Source organism: Tupaia chinensis, unplaced genomic scaffold (assembly GCF_000334495.1).
Source record: "Tupaia chinensis unplaced genomic scaffold, TupChi_1.0 Scaffold000046_3, whole genome shotgun sequence".
In the NCBI taxonomy this organism is placed as follows: domain Eukaryota; kingdom Metazoa; phylum Chordata; class Mammalia; order Scandentia; family Tupaiidae; genus Tupaia; species Tupaia belangeri.
In genome coordinates, this window is record NW_006159504.1 from 4,436,340 (window position 1) to 4,452,618 (window position 16,279).

Genomic DNA, 16,279 nt, shown 5'->3' on the forward strand with positions numbered 1-16,279 from the left:
TTCTTGAAAACTGCCTTCTTTGCACTGCCCTTGCTGTTTCAAGGTCCAGTGACCGCTTTCTGCCTCTGGATCCTTCGGGTCTATGAGTGGTAACTGGCTCCCCCTGTGCTGTTACTGGCATTAGGGTTCCTAGCCACACATGGGTGGTTCCTTTATTTTTCACTTTATTCTCTTTTTTTAGATTTTTGCCATAGGGTGTTTGTGCTTGCCAGAGAGAGACAGAGAGAGGGAAAGTGAGAAATGACCCCCCAGGGAGATGACCACGCCACAATCCCTTCTCCTCCATTCTCCTCTCGGGATCTTGGGCACACACACACACGCACACGGCGTGAGTTTTAAGCCACCGGGTCCAGGACATGAACTGCGGTCGACTACATGGGAGTCCAGCGACATAGCCATTACACTAACTGCTGGTCCCAGAAAAAAGTCTTTTGAACAGCAGCAGGAGAGTATGGTTTTCAAACCTCTCTCCTCCTCCTCCTCAGCAAAATCTAAGGATATTTCTCCTGGGCTTGGAGCAGGAGGAAAAGAGTTCTTGCAGTCAGGACCATGCCATTGGGGTTTGGCTCTCCTGTAGCCTTCTGAACAGGAAGTAGTAGCCCCCGCCGTACACAGGGAAGAGGCAACAAAACCTGTACTGCTGCAAGAAGATCCGTGTCCAGGGGATGGCTGTGAGCAGTGGATCGTGCTGGCCCTGGAGGGACACTGAGACAGTGGCTGTGTCAGCATGGCTCTCTCAGTCAGCTGATACTTGCGTCATCAAGTTACCAGTGTCAGCACACCCCGCCCACCCCAGTGCTCGGCACCATCTAAGATCTTGAACTGCCCTGGATGGTGAAGGAGGAAATAACACAGAATATGACAGGTGAATCTTCCACCAGTCAAAAAGCATGAGGAGGTCAAGTCATAAATTAGGGAGAGTCACAGAAAATGACTTTTTTATTTGAATTCTTAAGCTAAGATTTTGACATACCACATCAGGATAAAGTGACCTAAAATAAATATAACAGACATTGCATAGTTCGTGTTTCCTTTGATTCTTCTTTCTTTCTTTTTAAGTTGCCAGAGAATATGTATGGTATCCAGAGGGAAATAAAGAGAGAGGAAGAGAGAGAAAGCACCCCCAATGGGATGTGTTCATGCAGTCTCTACCATTTCTCCATCCTGTCAGGATTTGGGGCACACACACCCACATGTACCCTGGGGTATTTTTCAAACTGGTGGAGTCAGGATTTGAACTGCAGCTGGCCATGTGGAATACAGTTCCTTCATTTACTAGGCCATAGGGCCTGGCCTTCTTTGATTCTTACATTAACATTCTACTACACGCTAGGGCCTGTGCTCATGAGAAAAATGCAAAAGTGGTGAAGCTGTATTATCTGTCGTGTCCCCTTCCACCCCTACTCCACACCCAAGGAACTCAGCTCAGTGAAGCGTGGAATCGGCACCAGCATGGTGTGGAGGTTCAGGTGCTGGATCCCACCTGGCCAATTGCACAGTCTGGGTCCCAGATCTGGCAGCTTCAAAATTATACGAGGTGCTTGTGTGTGCATTCCCCAAGTCCTGAGAGTAGAATGGATTACAGCGTGGCTATCCCCCTGGGAGATGAATTCTTACTTTCCCTCTCTTTCTGTCCCTCTCTGGGTGAGCACACATGCTATATAGCAAATTTAAAAAAAAAAAAAAAACATTTTTAAAAAAAGGGTGAAATGGCACAGTGGTCTATAATGTTTTGTGACTCGGAGGAGGAAACCAGAACTACCTCGGCCTTGGAGAAGTGGAAACTTCAAATCAGAATGACAGCTGCACTAGATTTGGGGGCAGAAGCTTAACTGGAGAGGGCATAAGAAGGAAGTTCATTCCCGCACCCTAAGCGTACATTTTTCACCAATAGATGACAGATCGCCACCTACAGCACTGATTGGAAACTTCACTGGAAAGAGAGAGCAGACAAGGCGCACAAAGGATATCTTGGTTTCCCCACTCGCTCTGGCTTACTCTCCAAAGCACAAACACCTGGCCTAGCCTCTGATTTAAAGATCCACAGAGGTTCTCTACATGAACTGCATTAGTCTAGCATTGGGTCACTAAACAGAAATACCCAAGACTAGGTGATTAATAAATAATGAAGGTTTATTTGATTTATGATTCCAGTGTCTGTAAAGTCCAAAGGCATAGGGCTGACAGCAGGCAAGCCTCAGTGCTACCACACAACATGGCAAAGAGAAGTAGAGAGGATCACAGGCATGTAGAAAGGGAAAGGAAACAGAATTTCCACTTCCCCTGCCCCTTCCATACTCTCCCACTAGGCTTCACTAAAAGTCTCACTACCTTTCAAAGTCATTGCACTGAGACCAAACTTCCAGCTCATGAATCCTTGGGGGACAAACCATTATCTAAACCAAAGCATGAGCTATAGGGAGAACAGATGTGCAGATAAAGAAGAGGAAAGGACCTGGCATTCAAAGGAATGGTGAGCAGCTGGGACAAGAAATGAGGGACAGAGAAAAAAAGAATGCAATGGGATTGGAGGATTGGGGGCACGGGTGACCATCAAGGTTACTGCATTAATTTCAGTCAAAAGCACCGGTCACCCACAGCTTGAGAACAAGATTCATTGGACATGAGCATGACAAGAAGGCCACCAAGGGACAGCCCCATGTGCCAGTCACTTGGTCATCTTTCCTCTGGATAGAGCCTGGGGATTCCCCTCACATCTGCACATCGGATGGTCTCCAGCCTCCTCTGGATTGCCCTGGAGATAGGAGTGAAGCGCTTATAAACTGAGAGACACAAGGCCAGAAACCGCTGGCAATCTGGGTCAGTGATGGACTGTATGCAGCCCCACAGGGCCTTCCTTTAACAACACTTCCCATATAAAGGTAAAGAGAAGGGGATACAGCAAAGCATCTTGTTCATCTTTTCCTGTTTGGCTAAAACCTGCTCTGCTTTGGTTCCTACCCGCACCTGATTAGTTCATGTTGGTGTTCACACCCTGACTCACTGTAGGACCTGTAGCTGGGACACACTGCACTTCATGAGCAGTGCAAACCAAGTGTGATGAAAACACTAGCCGAGCAGGCCTGAGATGAGACAGGTTATGGGGTTTGAAATACAGTCAGATGAATGCAGCTCTGAGCAATTTAATTTGAAGAAACCTGAGCCAGCTTACTGCAGAGCCAGATTCAGTACTAAAAATCATAGCCCTAAGTTCAATTAGTGGCAGTTTAATTAAAGTGAGTTGATTATTTATGCCCAAGAAGGCTTGCCACTTCGTAACTTGGCATCCAAGAACCACACTTTTTTTGACAGATTCTTTGTCCCCTAGCACCCAGGATCAGGTTGGTGCTAGTCTGGCTGACTTTTCTTCTTCAATTGCTACAGCGGCATTCTGTGCTAAGGTTTGCCTTCGGGTTCTTTTATTATTTATTTGTTTGTTTGTTTATTTATTTATTATCACCAGCGGGGATGTGTGCTCACCACACAGAGAGAAAGAAAAAGAGCATCTTGATTGTGCATGTGGTCACACCACAATCCTTTATTCCTCCATTTCTCCTTCCCGTCAGGATCCTGGGCATGCATGCGCACACGTCTGGTGTGTTTTTCAAACCAGCAGAACTGGGATTCAAACTGTGGTTTGCCATGTGATCTGCATAGCGTTTAACTGCTGCACTGTGGGGCTGCTCCACGGTTCTTTTATTTATTTATTAAAAAATTTTAAAACTACGAATAGTTTGTAAGGTAAGGGAGAAGGAAGTAAGGAGATAATTGATGCTGTACAAAAGATGTTCTAATACATGTCCCTGAAAATGACCCCACGACAAATAGAAACAAATCTACGTTTACTTAATAAGTGACTTTTGACTTACTACTGTAATTAATAGCTAAAACATCCCCTCCTTACCATGTGACAAGTGCCCTTCTAAACACTTTATTTTCATTAGCTGATCTGCTCTAACAACCTATGAGGCAGATTTTCTTAGCATCTACATTTTATGGTTGCAGCAACTATAGTAGGTTGAAGGATGACTTCCTTAAAATTCATATCTACCAAGAATTTCAGAATGTAACCTTACCTTGGGACCAGCACATAGCATAATAGTTAACGTTGCTGGACTCCCACGACTGACAGTGGTTAGAGTCCCGGACCCGGTGGTTTGAAAGGGCATGTGTGCCTTCATTCCCAGGATTCCCAGAGGAAATGGAGGAGAGGGGATTGTGGCATGGCCATCTGCTCTGGAGGGTGAGTTCTTGTTTTCTGTCTCTCTGTTTTTCTGTCTCACGTGCCCTATAGCAAAAATCTCTCTAAAAAAAAAAAAAAGAAAGAAAGAATGTAACCTTACTTGAAAATGGTCTTTGCAGTATCGTTAAAGTAAGGCTGGCGATGAGAGACTCCTGAATTACAACGGGCGCTGATTCCAGTGGCTGGCTGTAAGATGAGGAGAGACACCGAGAAACAGAGCAGAGACAGAGACTGGGCTCATCTCCAGGCCGAAGGACGCTGACCACTACCAACCACCACAGGAAACTGGGAGTGACTCGTGGAACAGATTATCCCTCAGAGCCCCCAGAGAGGGTCAACCTGACAATCCTTGATTTTAGACTTCTGTCTTTCTGGACTGTGAAAACCATTTTTTTTTTTCATTGTTTTTAGTCATTCCGTGTGTATAATTCATCATGGCTGTCGCAAGAAACTAATGAAGCAACTGAGGAACTTGCTCAAGTCATTCCGTGTGTATAATTCATCATGGCTGTTGCACATGCACAGTGCCCAGGAGTCTGGATGGAGAGAGGACACGTCGCCGTCAACCAGCTAGGCCACCTCAACAGCCAAAGGGGTCTGTGCTATGCCTACGAGGCCTCCCTGGGCCACCATCCCTGGCTTTCACTGTGTGTCTTTAATGCATTTGATTATTGTATTCTTGGTGATAAGCATTCAATATCCCCACTTGCTACAATATTCCTGTGTTTGCTTCACTGGCTGCCAGATTACAATGCCTGTTAAAATAAATATGTTTCAATTACCTTAAAAATCACTCAACATCACCAGTGTTCCTACCAACATAAAACTACTGAAGTGATACAAATTTTAACAAGAGTTTGAATTTGGAAGTAATAAGGTTTTGTGAGAGGTGTAATGTGGAGTGATTTCACCCTGAGCCATATGGTAATGTCTGGATCGGACAGAGCACGCTGATGCTCAGGGGCAGCCTTCAGGCTCCGTTTCCACAGGTATTCAATTTGGAATGACCCCAAAAAACTATGCATCTGCTATTTTTATTAACTACAATTTTAGTTCAAAATTCACACAAATTTTTAATGCAAAGTATTTTCAAGGTAGCTATAAATAAACTAGGGTGGAAAATAAAATATTTTTCAAAAACACCTGATTGTGCATTCCTCTAAATACAATAGCGACTATTTCTTTTGGGAGAATTTCCAAATCTCTAGGTTGGGTAAAAGCCCGATAGCATTTTCTGTTGTGAACAACTCCAGATGCTCTCTTCAGAATAGGGGAAACAATCATCCCAAGATTTGGGCATTGTTATTATTAGATTTATTGAGCTCACAAGTCATTTTTAGAGCATAGGTTTTACATTTAATGAAATGCTATTATGGAAAAAATTCAGGCAACTTCCAAGTGGTTTCTCACGATTCTCTCCATTGTATGTTTAGAGAGATGAAAAATTTGATGTTTCCACAGAAGCCTCCCATCAAAATGTCTGAAGACTGACCATCATTTTCATTTTTCTTTCATCGTTTTTATGTCCTGGGGCTAAACTATTGAAGTGAGTACAGAATATGATTCATCAGAGTAAGCTCTCCAAGCCATCTGCAGGACGCCTAGAGAAGCACGGTTCTAGGCTGTGAATATGCAGTGTGCTCTGCTTTCCCCACCAGGACCTGGCAGCTGGGTGTTAATGGCCTCTTCCCAGCAGTGCACCCAGCTAATGGCCTCTTCCCGCATTCGGTCAAGCATCACTAATGGCCAGCGAGTTGCTTGACCACCCAGCAGTGAGAATTCCACGTTTGTGTTTGAAAAAAACTATCCAAAGAGCCCTCCCCTTGACCACAAAAGCCAGGGGACCCGGATGTACAGCACAATAGGAAACGACTTCCCAGAGGTGGGGCTCTGTGCTCAGAATGACGTGGTGGAGACAGGATTCAGTTCTGAACCAATGACACCATCAGGGAGACATAAACCTAGGAAGGACGAAATGTCTTTCTTTTATGAGCCCATCTATCAGTTTGGTAGTGATGTCAATACCAAAGAAGTATTTGTGAAATCCTCAGTTACAACTAAATGGATCTGGAACGCTGCTTGGCTCTGACGTGGGAAGTGTGCGTGTGAAACTCGCAGTGGATTTCTCAAGCTCTCTCAGTTCTGCTCCTGAAGCACACAGAGGTTGGGAGTCTCTCATACTCTCTAAAGTATGCAGCTCCTACGGACTTGGCCCTTGCAGGAGGGATTCCCCTCTGGACCTTGCGTCCATATGCCTTTGCACTCAGTTTTCATTTGGCTGTTCCTAGATTGCACTGGAAGGCTAGAAAGTAGACTCATGAGGTTCTTTTGCCAAGGTAAGGGATTCGAATTCCCCCAAACACCTCCCCCCCACCACACACACACACACACACACACACACACACACACACACACACAGACTTTATTCGATGGATTGATCCTCCCCATTCCTTTTTCGTCTGGGTTACTACAATGTAAACTGCATTTTGGTTGGAGTAGAAAAGATGGGGCAGTGGGAGATCAATACAGTAAAATCAAAAGCATCAAAAACAATATAGTGTGGAGACTAGCGGTTAGTGTAATGGCCATGTCGCTGGACTCTCACATAGTCGACCACGGTTCGAGTCCCGGACCTGGTGGCTTAAACTCACGCTGGGCATGTGTGCATGCGTGCCCAAGATCCCGAGAGGAGAATGGAGGAGAAGGGACTGCGGCATGGCCATGCCCCCTGAGGGGTGATTTCTCGCTTTCTGTCTCTCTGTTTCTCTCTGCCTGTCTGGTGAGTGCACATGCCCTATGGCAAAAACCTCTCAAAAAAAGAAAAAAAATACAACAACAACAACAACAACAACAACCCAGTAGTGTAAGTTAAATCAATGACTCCCTCGTAACTAAATGAAGTGGAGGGGCAGATATTCTCTTGGGACATATGCCCCCCCAACACAGTGTGCGCAAAGTGGCTGCTTACCCTCTTGTCCCTTTCCTTGTGATCTTCCCTGGTGATGACTTCCAGGTGTGAATCAAGAAAGGCCGGAGTTGCACCCCTGCGTGTGCCCCTTATCCTTGCTGGTGAAATCCTTGCCTATACTCTTTACTATTTTAACTTTAGCTTATGAGACAGAAAACCAGATTTAAGTGAATATGTAGCTACATCGTTAATTAGATAAGTCCATCAATCGATAATATAGACTTCAGCACTGGCAGAAACCTCATTATCATCCATTTCAAACTCTTCATTTTAAAGAGGAAGGAAACGACGGCCTAAAGAGGTCAGGCCATGCCTCGCGCCTCCTGCACAAACTCCGTGGAGCTCAGACGTGATCAAACTGGGCGGGGTGGGGAGCATGGGGAGCTTGGTGAGTGCTCCCCGGTGCTCTGACAGGGACATTGGTGTGGCCACAGGAACCTCACCACCGGCCCAAGGAACCAGCGATGAAGTGACAGAGTTATCTACGATTATGATTACTCTCCCATTACGTCCAGGGTGCCCTCGATTCTGAGATGGCCGTTTCTACTTATTAGGAGTAAAAAATCCTTTTCTAAATGTCACAATGGCTGTCCCAGATGGCAACTTCAAATGTGGCTTTACTAAGAGAAATAAAAAAAGTGAGTAGCCCTCCCTAATGTTTTCCAAGTTTTGATTTTTCCCCAACTGCTTTATTTACTGCTCTATCGTATCTGCCATTCTGGGAAACCACTGCCTTCAGCCATAACGAGTCACTGGAGATTTTTAAATCAGGGAGTAACACGAACAGAGGAGTAATTTGGGAAAATTAATTGTTCTTTAGCGGGTACTGTCAACTTTAGGGGGAAGAAAATGGAGTCAGGAAGCCTGCATAGAAAATTACTCTGACACAGCCTGTCACAGTGAGTGGGATGAGCTAGCAGGGCGCGGTGAGGTCGGAAACCAAGGGGAGGAGGCAGCGATGATTCCGGGCTCTCGATGCGGGGTGCCCAGAAGGACCAAGGTTTACTGAGGGGCCGAGGAAACCTGGGCAGGACGGAGGGGAGAGCTGATTCACCCTGTAACAGCGGTACGTGGTCTGGGGAGATGATGAAGCCCAAGTGAGAATGCCCAGTGTGCATGCGTGCCCAAGATCCCGAGAGGAGAATGGAGGAGAAGGGACTGCGGCATGGCCATGCCCCCTGAGGGGTGATTTCTCGCTTTCTGTCTCTCTGTTTCTCTCTGCCTGTCTGGTGAGTGCACATGCCCTATGGCAAAAACCTCTCAAAAAAAGAAAAAAAATACAAAAACAACAACAACAACAACAACCCAGTAGTGTAAGTTAAATCAATGACTCCCTCGTAACTAAATGAAGTGGAGGGGCAGATATTCTCTTGGGACATATGCCCCCCCCCAACACAGTGTGCGCAAAGTGGCTGCTTACCCTCTTGTCCCTTTCCTTGTGATCTTCCCTGGTGATGACTTCCAGGTGTGAATCAAGAAAGGCCGGAGTTGCACCCCTGCGTGTGCCCCTTACCCTCGCTGGTGAAATCCTTGCCTATACTCTTTACTATTTTAACTTTAGCTTATGAGACAGAAAACCAGATTTAAGTGAATATGTAGCTACATCGTTAATTAGATAAGTCCATCAATCGATAATATAGACTTCAGCACTGGCAGAAACCTCATTATCATCCATTTCAAACTCTTCATTTTAAAGAGGAAGGAAACGACGGCCTAAAGAGGTCAGGCCATGCCTCGCGCCTCCTGCACAAACTCCGTGGAGCTCAGACGTGATCAAACTGGGCGGGGTGGGGAGCATGGGGAGCTTGGTGAGTGCTCCCCGGTGCTCTGACAGGGACATTGGTGTGGCCACAGGAACCTCACCACCGGCCCAAGGAACCAGCGATGAAGTGACAGAGTTATCTACGATTATGATTACTCTCCCATTACGTCCAGGGTGCCCTCGATTCTGAGATGGCCGTTTCTACTTATTAGGAGTAAAAAATCCTTTTCTAAATGTCACAATGGCTGTCCCAGATGGCAACTTCAAATGTGGCTTTACTAAGAGAAATAAAAAAAGTGAGTAGCCCTCCCTAATGTTTTCCAAGTTTTGATTTTTCCCCAACTGCTTTATTTACTGCTCTATCGTATCTGCCATTCTGGGAAACCACTGCCTTCAGCCATAACGAGTCACTGGAGATTTTTAAATCAGGGAGTAACACGAACAGAGGAGTAATTTGGGAAAATTAATTGTTCTTTAGCGGGTACTGTCAACTTTAGGGGGAAGAAAATGGAGTCAGGAAGCCTGCATAGAAAATTACTCTGACACAGCCTGTCACAGTGAGTGGGATGAGCTAGCAGGGCGCGGTGAGGTCGGAAACCAAGGGGAGGAGGCAGCGATGATTCCGGGCTCTCGATGCGGGGTGCCCAGAAGGACCAAGGTTTACTGAGGGGCCGAGGAAACCTGGGCAGGACGGAGGGGAGAGCTGATTCACCCTGTAACAGCGGTACGTGGTCTGGGGAGATGATGAAGCCCAAGTGAGAATGCCCAGGGGACTTCCGCTGTGCTCGCTGAGCTGTGGCACCGAGGTCAAGGCAGCCCTCTGGGAAGCCACCGCGATGCAGTCACCATGAGAAAGGAGAGAACAGAGACCCACTGAGGACCGAGGGCTGGAGAAGGTCATGCATCCCAGACAGAAGGGAAAGGCGTGCAGAGAGTGACGCCATAGACCAGTTCAACAAAGAGGAGAAACTCAGGGGCAAAAGAAAGTTTTAAGTGACAGGAATAATGTTAAGCTAACTTGTTTCCTCTCCTTCCTTCTCTGCCTTCTCTCCTTCTTTCCTTCCTTCCATTATCTATACACGCATTCATGAATTTTCCATACCTCCAACTATTTATTGAGCATTCAGTGTGTCCCAGGCCCCGGGCTTGGCTCTGAGCTCATCCAACACTGCAGTCTAGATCCGTAGATGCTAGAGCTGAAGGAGCCCCTCAGGGCTGAGGGATGGACTGCCCCCCCCATCAGCTCAGCATCTCCTAGCTCACACCTTTCTTTATCACCCCCTTTTACTCCACAACTCCTGCTCAGAGGTAATGAGCCAAAACCAGCAAAAGCAAACACTGAGCGCTGAATGTCAACGGCCCGCTCAGAGTTGAGGCAGGCTTCCACCACTGCCTGTGTCCTGGGGTCCTGGGGTTAAGCACGGACCATGAGGACCCTCGGAGAGCAGGTGGGCTTGTTCAGAAAACTTGGCCCCAGAGGTCTAACAGCATGCTTCCAGCCATGGCAGCTGCTGCTCTCTCCTCTGCAGAGACTTTTCCTGTTCTTCAGGAAAAGAATTTTTTTAAGAGCGATTTTTTGCTATAGGGTATGTATGCTTGCCAGGGAGACAGAAAGACAGAAAGTGACAAATCACCCCAGGGGGGATGGCCACACCACAATCCCATCTCTTCCACTCCCCTCTCAGGATTTTGGGCGTGCATGCACAGACTCCTAGCGTTGAGTTTGAAGCCACTGGGTCTGGGACTCGAACTGCAGTCAGCCATGTGAAAAATCCAGTGACATAACCATTACACCATCTGCTGGTCCCAGGAAAAAGCTGTTTTAATAGAGAGATAGAAGTTTCTGACTGAAGTGAAGCGAGTCCTCTTTAACCCAACTTCAGTCCAATGGAAGGGAGCCTCACAACCAGGCTGTTCAAAGATGTTTTTTTCTTTTTATTAATTCATTTCTTCTGTAAGTATGGAAGAGAGAGGAAGGGGAAGGGGAGAGAGTGACAGGCACTACCAACAGGGTCCTGGTGGTGTGATCCACACTCGGCTCCAGCCAGCCCTGAGTCCTGGGCACACATGCCCAGCGTGTACAAGAAGGGCGCTAGACGAGAACGCAGAACCTCCCCATGTGGGTCAGGCCTCGTGGAGCACTGTGTTACTGCTGCACCGCCATTCAGCCCCGGACGTTTCTCTCAATAGAAAGTCAATCCAAAATCCAATTTAGAGACAGAAACAGAAGTCTGTATGTGTATATACATACACACACATACATATACCTTTCAATAAATATTTAACGAAACACAGGAAATGAAGTAAACAAAATAAGCATAACCTGCAGTGAGCGGTAAAGAATGTAGACATGAGTGATGCTTATCTGAGTAAGCACGGGCTCATACAAGAGGCACCTCAGAAGGCAGTCAGGTATGGCGGTGGTTAAGGCAGTTGAATCTCATTTGGCCATCTGCTTAGTTCAAGTTCTGGACTCATGTGCTTAAAAAATACAAGAGGCATGTGTGCATGTGTGCCCAAAATCCCAAGAGGAGAATGGAGGAGAAGGGATTGTGGTGTGCCCTTCCCCCTTGGGGGAGTACTTTCTTCTCTCTCTCTCTCTCTCTCTCTCTGTCTCTCTGTCTTCCATGAGTGCATGCACCCTATCGCAAATTAAAAAAAAAAAAAACACAGAAAACAAGAATGCAGACATGGTACTACTATATAAAGAATAACAGGAGGAAGCTTACATTATTGTAGATTCAGTCTCATTTTGTAAATGGGGGTGAAGGCCTTATTAAATTGGTTAAGTTACATGTTTAATTGATTTCCTCAATTAAATTGCAAATAATAACGTACATCAAATTTTTTTTCCTTTATGGAGATATAACTATCGGACTTAATTATTTCATGCATATTTCATACATGTGCCTAAAGCCGCTGAGCAATGAGGACGTTCAGTAAGTCAAATAAATAATACATAGTAAATAAAAGGCATTCTCAAATAACTCTAGGTTAAAATTTGACCTTCCTCAAGAGTTATTTATTCCTTTAGGTTTACCCTCTTTGGATAAAGAGTAGGTGGCTCTTTCTGATGCCTAATATTTAGAGTAAATGCGCTTGGTGACTGTGTTGTCAAACTTGCCACATTCAGAGTGACGTCGCCCGCCTCTATCTTTGACTCACTCAGTTCCTACAGGGCAGCTGTGCTGAAGGCTGGAATGGCACCACGCGGCCGCACAGGACCTGCTAGCGTTATGCCTACGACAAGCAGCCTCTCATGTTCCTGTCCTGCCAGCACTCAGGAGAGGGGAGCCCTGGATGCGGAAAATCACACCTGAGTGCGGCTGGTGGAGAGGAACTTCGGCCTTTGCCCTCTCTTCCTGTCTGCGTCTAGGAGCCCTCTGGCTGCTCCCGCAGAGATGCCGTGGAGCTGTTCCACTGTAGTCGCAAGCCAGCCAGCCCAGCCAGGGCTTTTCCAAGGCTTGTTGGGTTCAGGCAACTCATCTTGCTCTCCCCTTTTTTTAATGTTTTTTTTAATTTACTAAATCCTACTGGTATTGTCCCTTAAAAGGAGCTAGCACACAAACAGGCAGACTAAGTGAAGAAGTATTTTTATAAGAGTTAAGAAGCCACTAAGATAGTTCCAGGTATTATCTTTAGTGACGCTTTTTATCGTTATTCTGGGACTTCAAAAACTCTCTGGTCCCTACAGCTACCGCAGATGCAGCAAATCCCCACTTGAATCCGTTTATTAACGCACCAGTGAAGGACATTGTTTGCAAACCACCCAGGTATCTCCCAGCTTCATTCCAGCCCCGTGGATCTCTTAGTCCTTGTGCAGCCAGCTTCTCCCGGACAGTTCCCAGTGGTGTTCCTTCTCTCTCCCACTGTCTATAATCCGGAAGTTCCTTTTCACCATGACTATGACAGTGACCATGTTCATGTCCATGGGCCATGACCAATAGCAATCTGACCTCCCAGGACACTCCGGCCAGAGCCAGCCGGAAAACCACTCCCACGTTTTAAGGAAGACACATTGTCCTTGGTTAGAAGTGGAGAGAACATGGGTTTGGGCGCAGACACAGTTGGCTGGGCACCGACGCTAACCTCAGGCTGGAGGAAGACTCCCTCTTCCTTATCTGAGAAAGGAGTGAAAATAACTGCCCATCATCATGAGGGTGAGGGAGCTAATGCTGGTGCTGCCCTCAGTACTGGGCCTGTCTTCGTCCCTCCTTCATTGGTTATTTATTTAATGAAACCATGGTCTGGAGATCCTCTCTGCTAAAAAGCGAAAATCCTCAGGTCTTCATGCAAAATGGAGTGGGACGGCTGCATCATTCGTGAATAATGAAATCAGTAACTGGGGGAGACCTAGCAAATGGCAGAGCTGCTCATGGGTGGGGGAAGGACACAGTAATAAAACGATTCTTCAAAAACAAGTAAATTGGAAAGACACATTTTTCAGTCTATAGAAAATATTTCTCACATCCCCACCTCCAGTACAACTCCTGTCCTCCTTGACATTCAGAGTGGAAGCTTCATTCTCGGAAGACGGTTTGAAACCCCCCTTTCTCATTCTTCTAATTTCGCACCTAGCAAAATGTCTTCTAATGTTTACGTTCCATCACACAATAGGGTGTGCATTCTCTCTCTTCCATGAATTAATGCACAAAACCTTTATAGATCTGAGAAGGGATTTATACTCATCTTGATTTTTAAGTTCATTAAACCACGTTTCCTGACTTTTATCTTTTTATGAATCCTTAAATAAATTAGAGTTTGATAGTCTTTGTATCTAAAGATTTTATTGATGCAATCCACATCAAGTACGGACTTTGAGGTTCTTGGTTGTCTTACAGAATTTTTTTTTCTTTACAAGTTTATTTTTCCCATCTATCTCATTAGAGGGACACAGAGAGAAAGCAAATGAGTCAGAGATAGAAAGAGACGGGAGCTAGGGACTAGCAATTGGCGCAATGGCTATGTCATTGGACTCCCATGTAGTTGACTGCGGTTCAAGTCCTGGACCTGGTAGCTTAAACTCACGCCGGGCGCGTGTGCGTGCGTGCCCAAGATCCCGAGAGGAGAATGGAGGAGAAGGGATTGTGGCATGGCCATACCTCCTGGGAAGTGATTTCTCACTTTCTATCTCTTTGTCTCTCTGTCTTTCTGGAGAGCACATGTGCCCGATAGCAAAAACCTCTCCAAAAAAAAAAAAAGAAAAAGAAAGAGAGAGATAGGTGCTCAGGGAGATCCTGGGATGTGAACCCAGGACTTGCCGATGTGGTTCCAGCCACAACGCTATCATATCACCACTGGCCCCAGCTAGGAAGGAACTTTAAAAAAAAAATTGGCTTGGGTTGGCAGGTGACATGGTGGTTAAAGCAGCTGGATTCCCACATGGCATGACCATGGTTCAAGTCCTGGACCTGGTGACTTGCTTTCTCACTTTCCCTTTCTCTCTCTCTCTCTGTCTCTCTCTGATCAAATTAAATAATAATAATAGTAATAATAACAAATGGAATTAAATAAATAAATAATTCTTAATTTTTTTTTTCTCTAGGGTGCACATGCTTGCCAGAGGAAGACAGAAAGAGATAGAGAGATGGAAAGTGAGAAATCGTCCCCCAGAGGGGATGGCCATGTTACAATCCCTTCTCCTTCACTTTCCTCTCAGGATTTTGGGCACATGCACACATATGCCTGGCATGATTCTCAGGTCGTGGGGTCCAGGACTCAAACTGTAAAGCTGGCCCTTATGAAGGATTTTCAGTTCAGGCTCACTGATTGATCGTTTTGGCCCAACTCTCCCTGTGGGCCACAAGGGCTGGTGGATGCAGGGTAGGGAGCCACGGCGGAGGGCAGAGTATTCTGGTTCTCTAGAGGCCTGGGTCCCAGGACACGGGCCTTCAGCACACACGCCAGTTCTGGTCACTAAACACCTCCTACAGATCAAAAAACTTCCCTTCCTTAAAAAACAAATAAAGATATGATATAATGATACACAGTGGCTGAATGTAATAAAAATATAAAAAGCGAATAAATGAAAAAACCTGCGATATTGTAAGAGTCCATTTGAGGCAGAGTGCTTTTTTCACCTGTGGATCTGTGCTTGTTTCTCATGTTCTCCAGAGAACAATGAAGCACCATACGACGTCATTTACAAAACCGAGTCACTGCGCTCCGACGCGCTTGATGTGCATATGTTCATGTGGGCACTTGCTGGGGACGTGACGGTTTCACACACAGTTCAGCCTTTGGCTCTGGAAGAATTATGATTAAAATGTAAACATGAGACCAGAAATTAGCATTGTGGGTCACTGCAAAACCCACCATCTGTCTCCACGGAGCATTCCAGGCAGAGAATGTCATTAGTGTGACCATTTGTCCCAGAGCACCACAGTGGGGTCAATGTCGCAACGATCCTGCTGCACAGCCATTTAGGCCGGGGGCACTGTGGGGTGGCCAACAGGAAAAGAACACCACGTCGCCAAGATACAAACCATTCCACCTACTGGGCGATTTCTGCACATTACACTGTGCTAAACAGCGCATGTGCTTATCTGTAAGTAACCAGCCATTCATCAACTGACAATTAGTCAACTTTTAAAAATATGCAGTGTGATTGAAACATTATATCTTATAGAAATTAAAAATAGCCAAATGAAAAAGAGTCATTCGAGCTTGTGAAATCTGGAACGTGTGTAGTCACACAGCGTGACTTTGTGTTGCATAAATACTAAATGAGAGATACACGCACTTGAGTAGATTAAGAGACGCAGAGGGAATGCTCCACAACGAGAATAAAGGAAATAGCAAGTTTTATACATTTTATTTAAAATATTTATAATGTACTAATGAGCTTTTAAACTATTAAACCACATTTTCTTCTTTTCCTGTCTCCTTTCATGAATCCTTAAATAAATTCTATTTTGAAAATCTTTTTATTCGATTCAATAGTACAGTATCACATAACCAAATCAAAGTGTGTATTGATCTCATACTGTCAATGATAGTTCATTAATATCAAAAAACACTTCATTCTTAATTTTTTAAAAAACAGTGTTAATAGCCCCTTAACTATTTTCAAAATCATATAAAGTTAATGCCGTTATTTGAAATCAATGTTTCTATAGAATGAGAAATGCCGTAAAGCAATATTCATGATAATAAAATCTAACTTTTTCCAAAATGTTCACTATGCCCAAAGGTTATCTACCTTTAGGGTTCTCTATAGGTTTAAAAAAAAAGTAGCAGTTAAATAAGTTTAGGGAATTTTATGTATAACGTCCTATCTCAGTGACTCTCAGTGCATCTGAGAAAT

General features: G+C 45.3%; 1 protein-coding gene and 1 pseudogene across 1 annotated transcript in view; both read right to left on the minus strand.

Moving 5' to 3' along the window:
- XKR4 (XK related 4) overlaps positions 1–16,279 on the minus strand; it is a 537,397-nt gene that overhangs the window by 360,535 nt on the left and 160,583 nt on the right.
- Positions 12,612–12,911, minus strand: LOC102469061 (NADH dehydrogenase [ubiquinone] 1 beta subcomplex subunit 3 pseudogene; annotated as a pseudogene).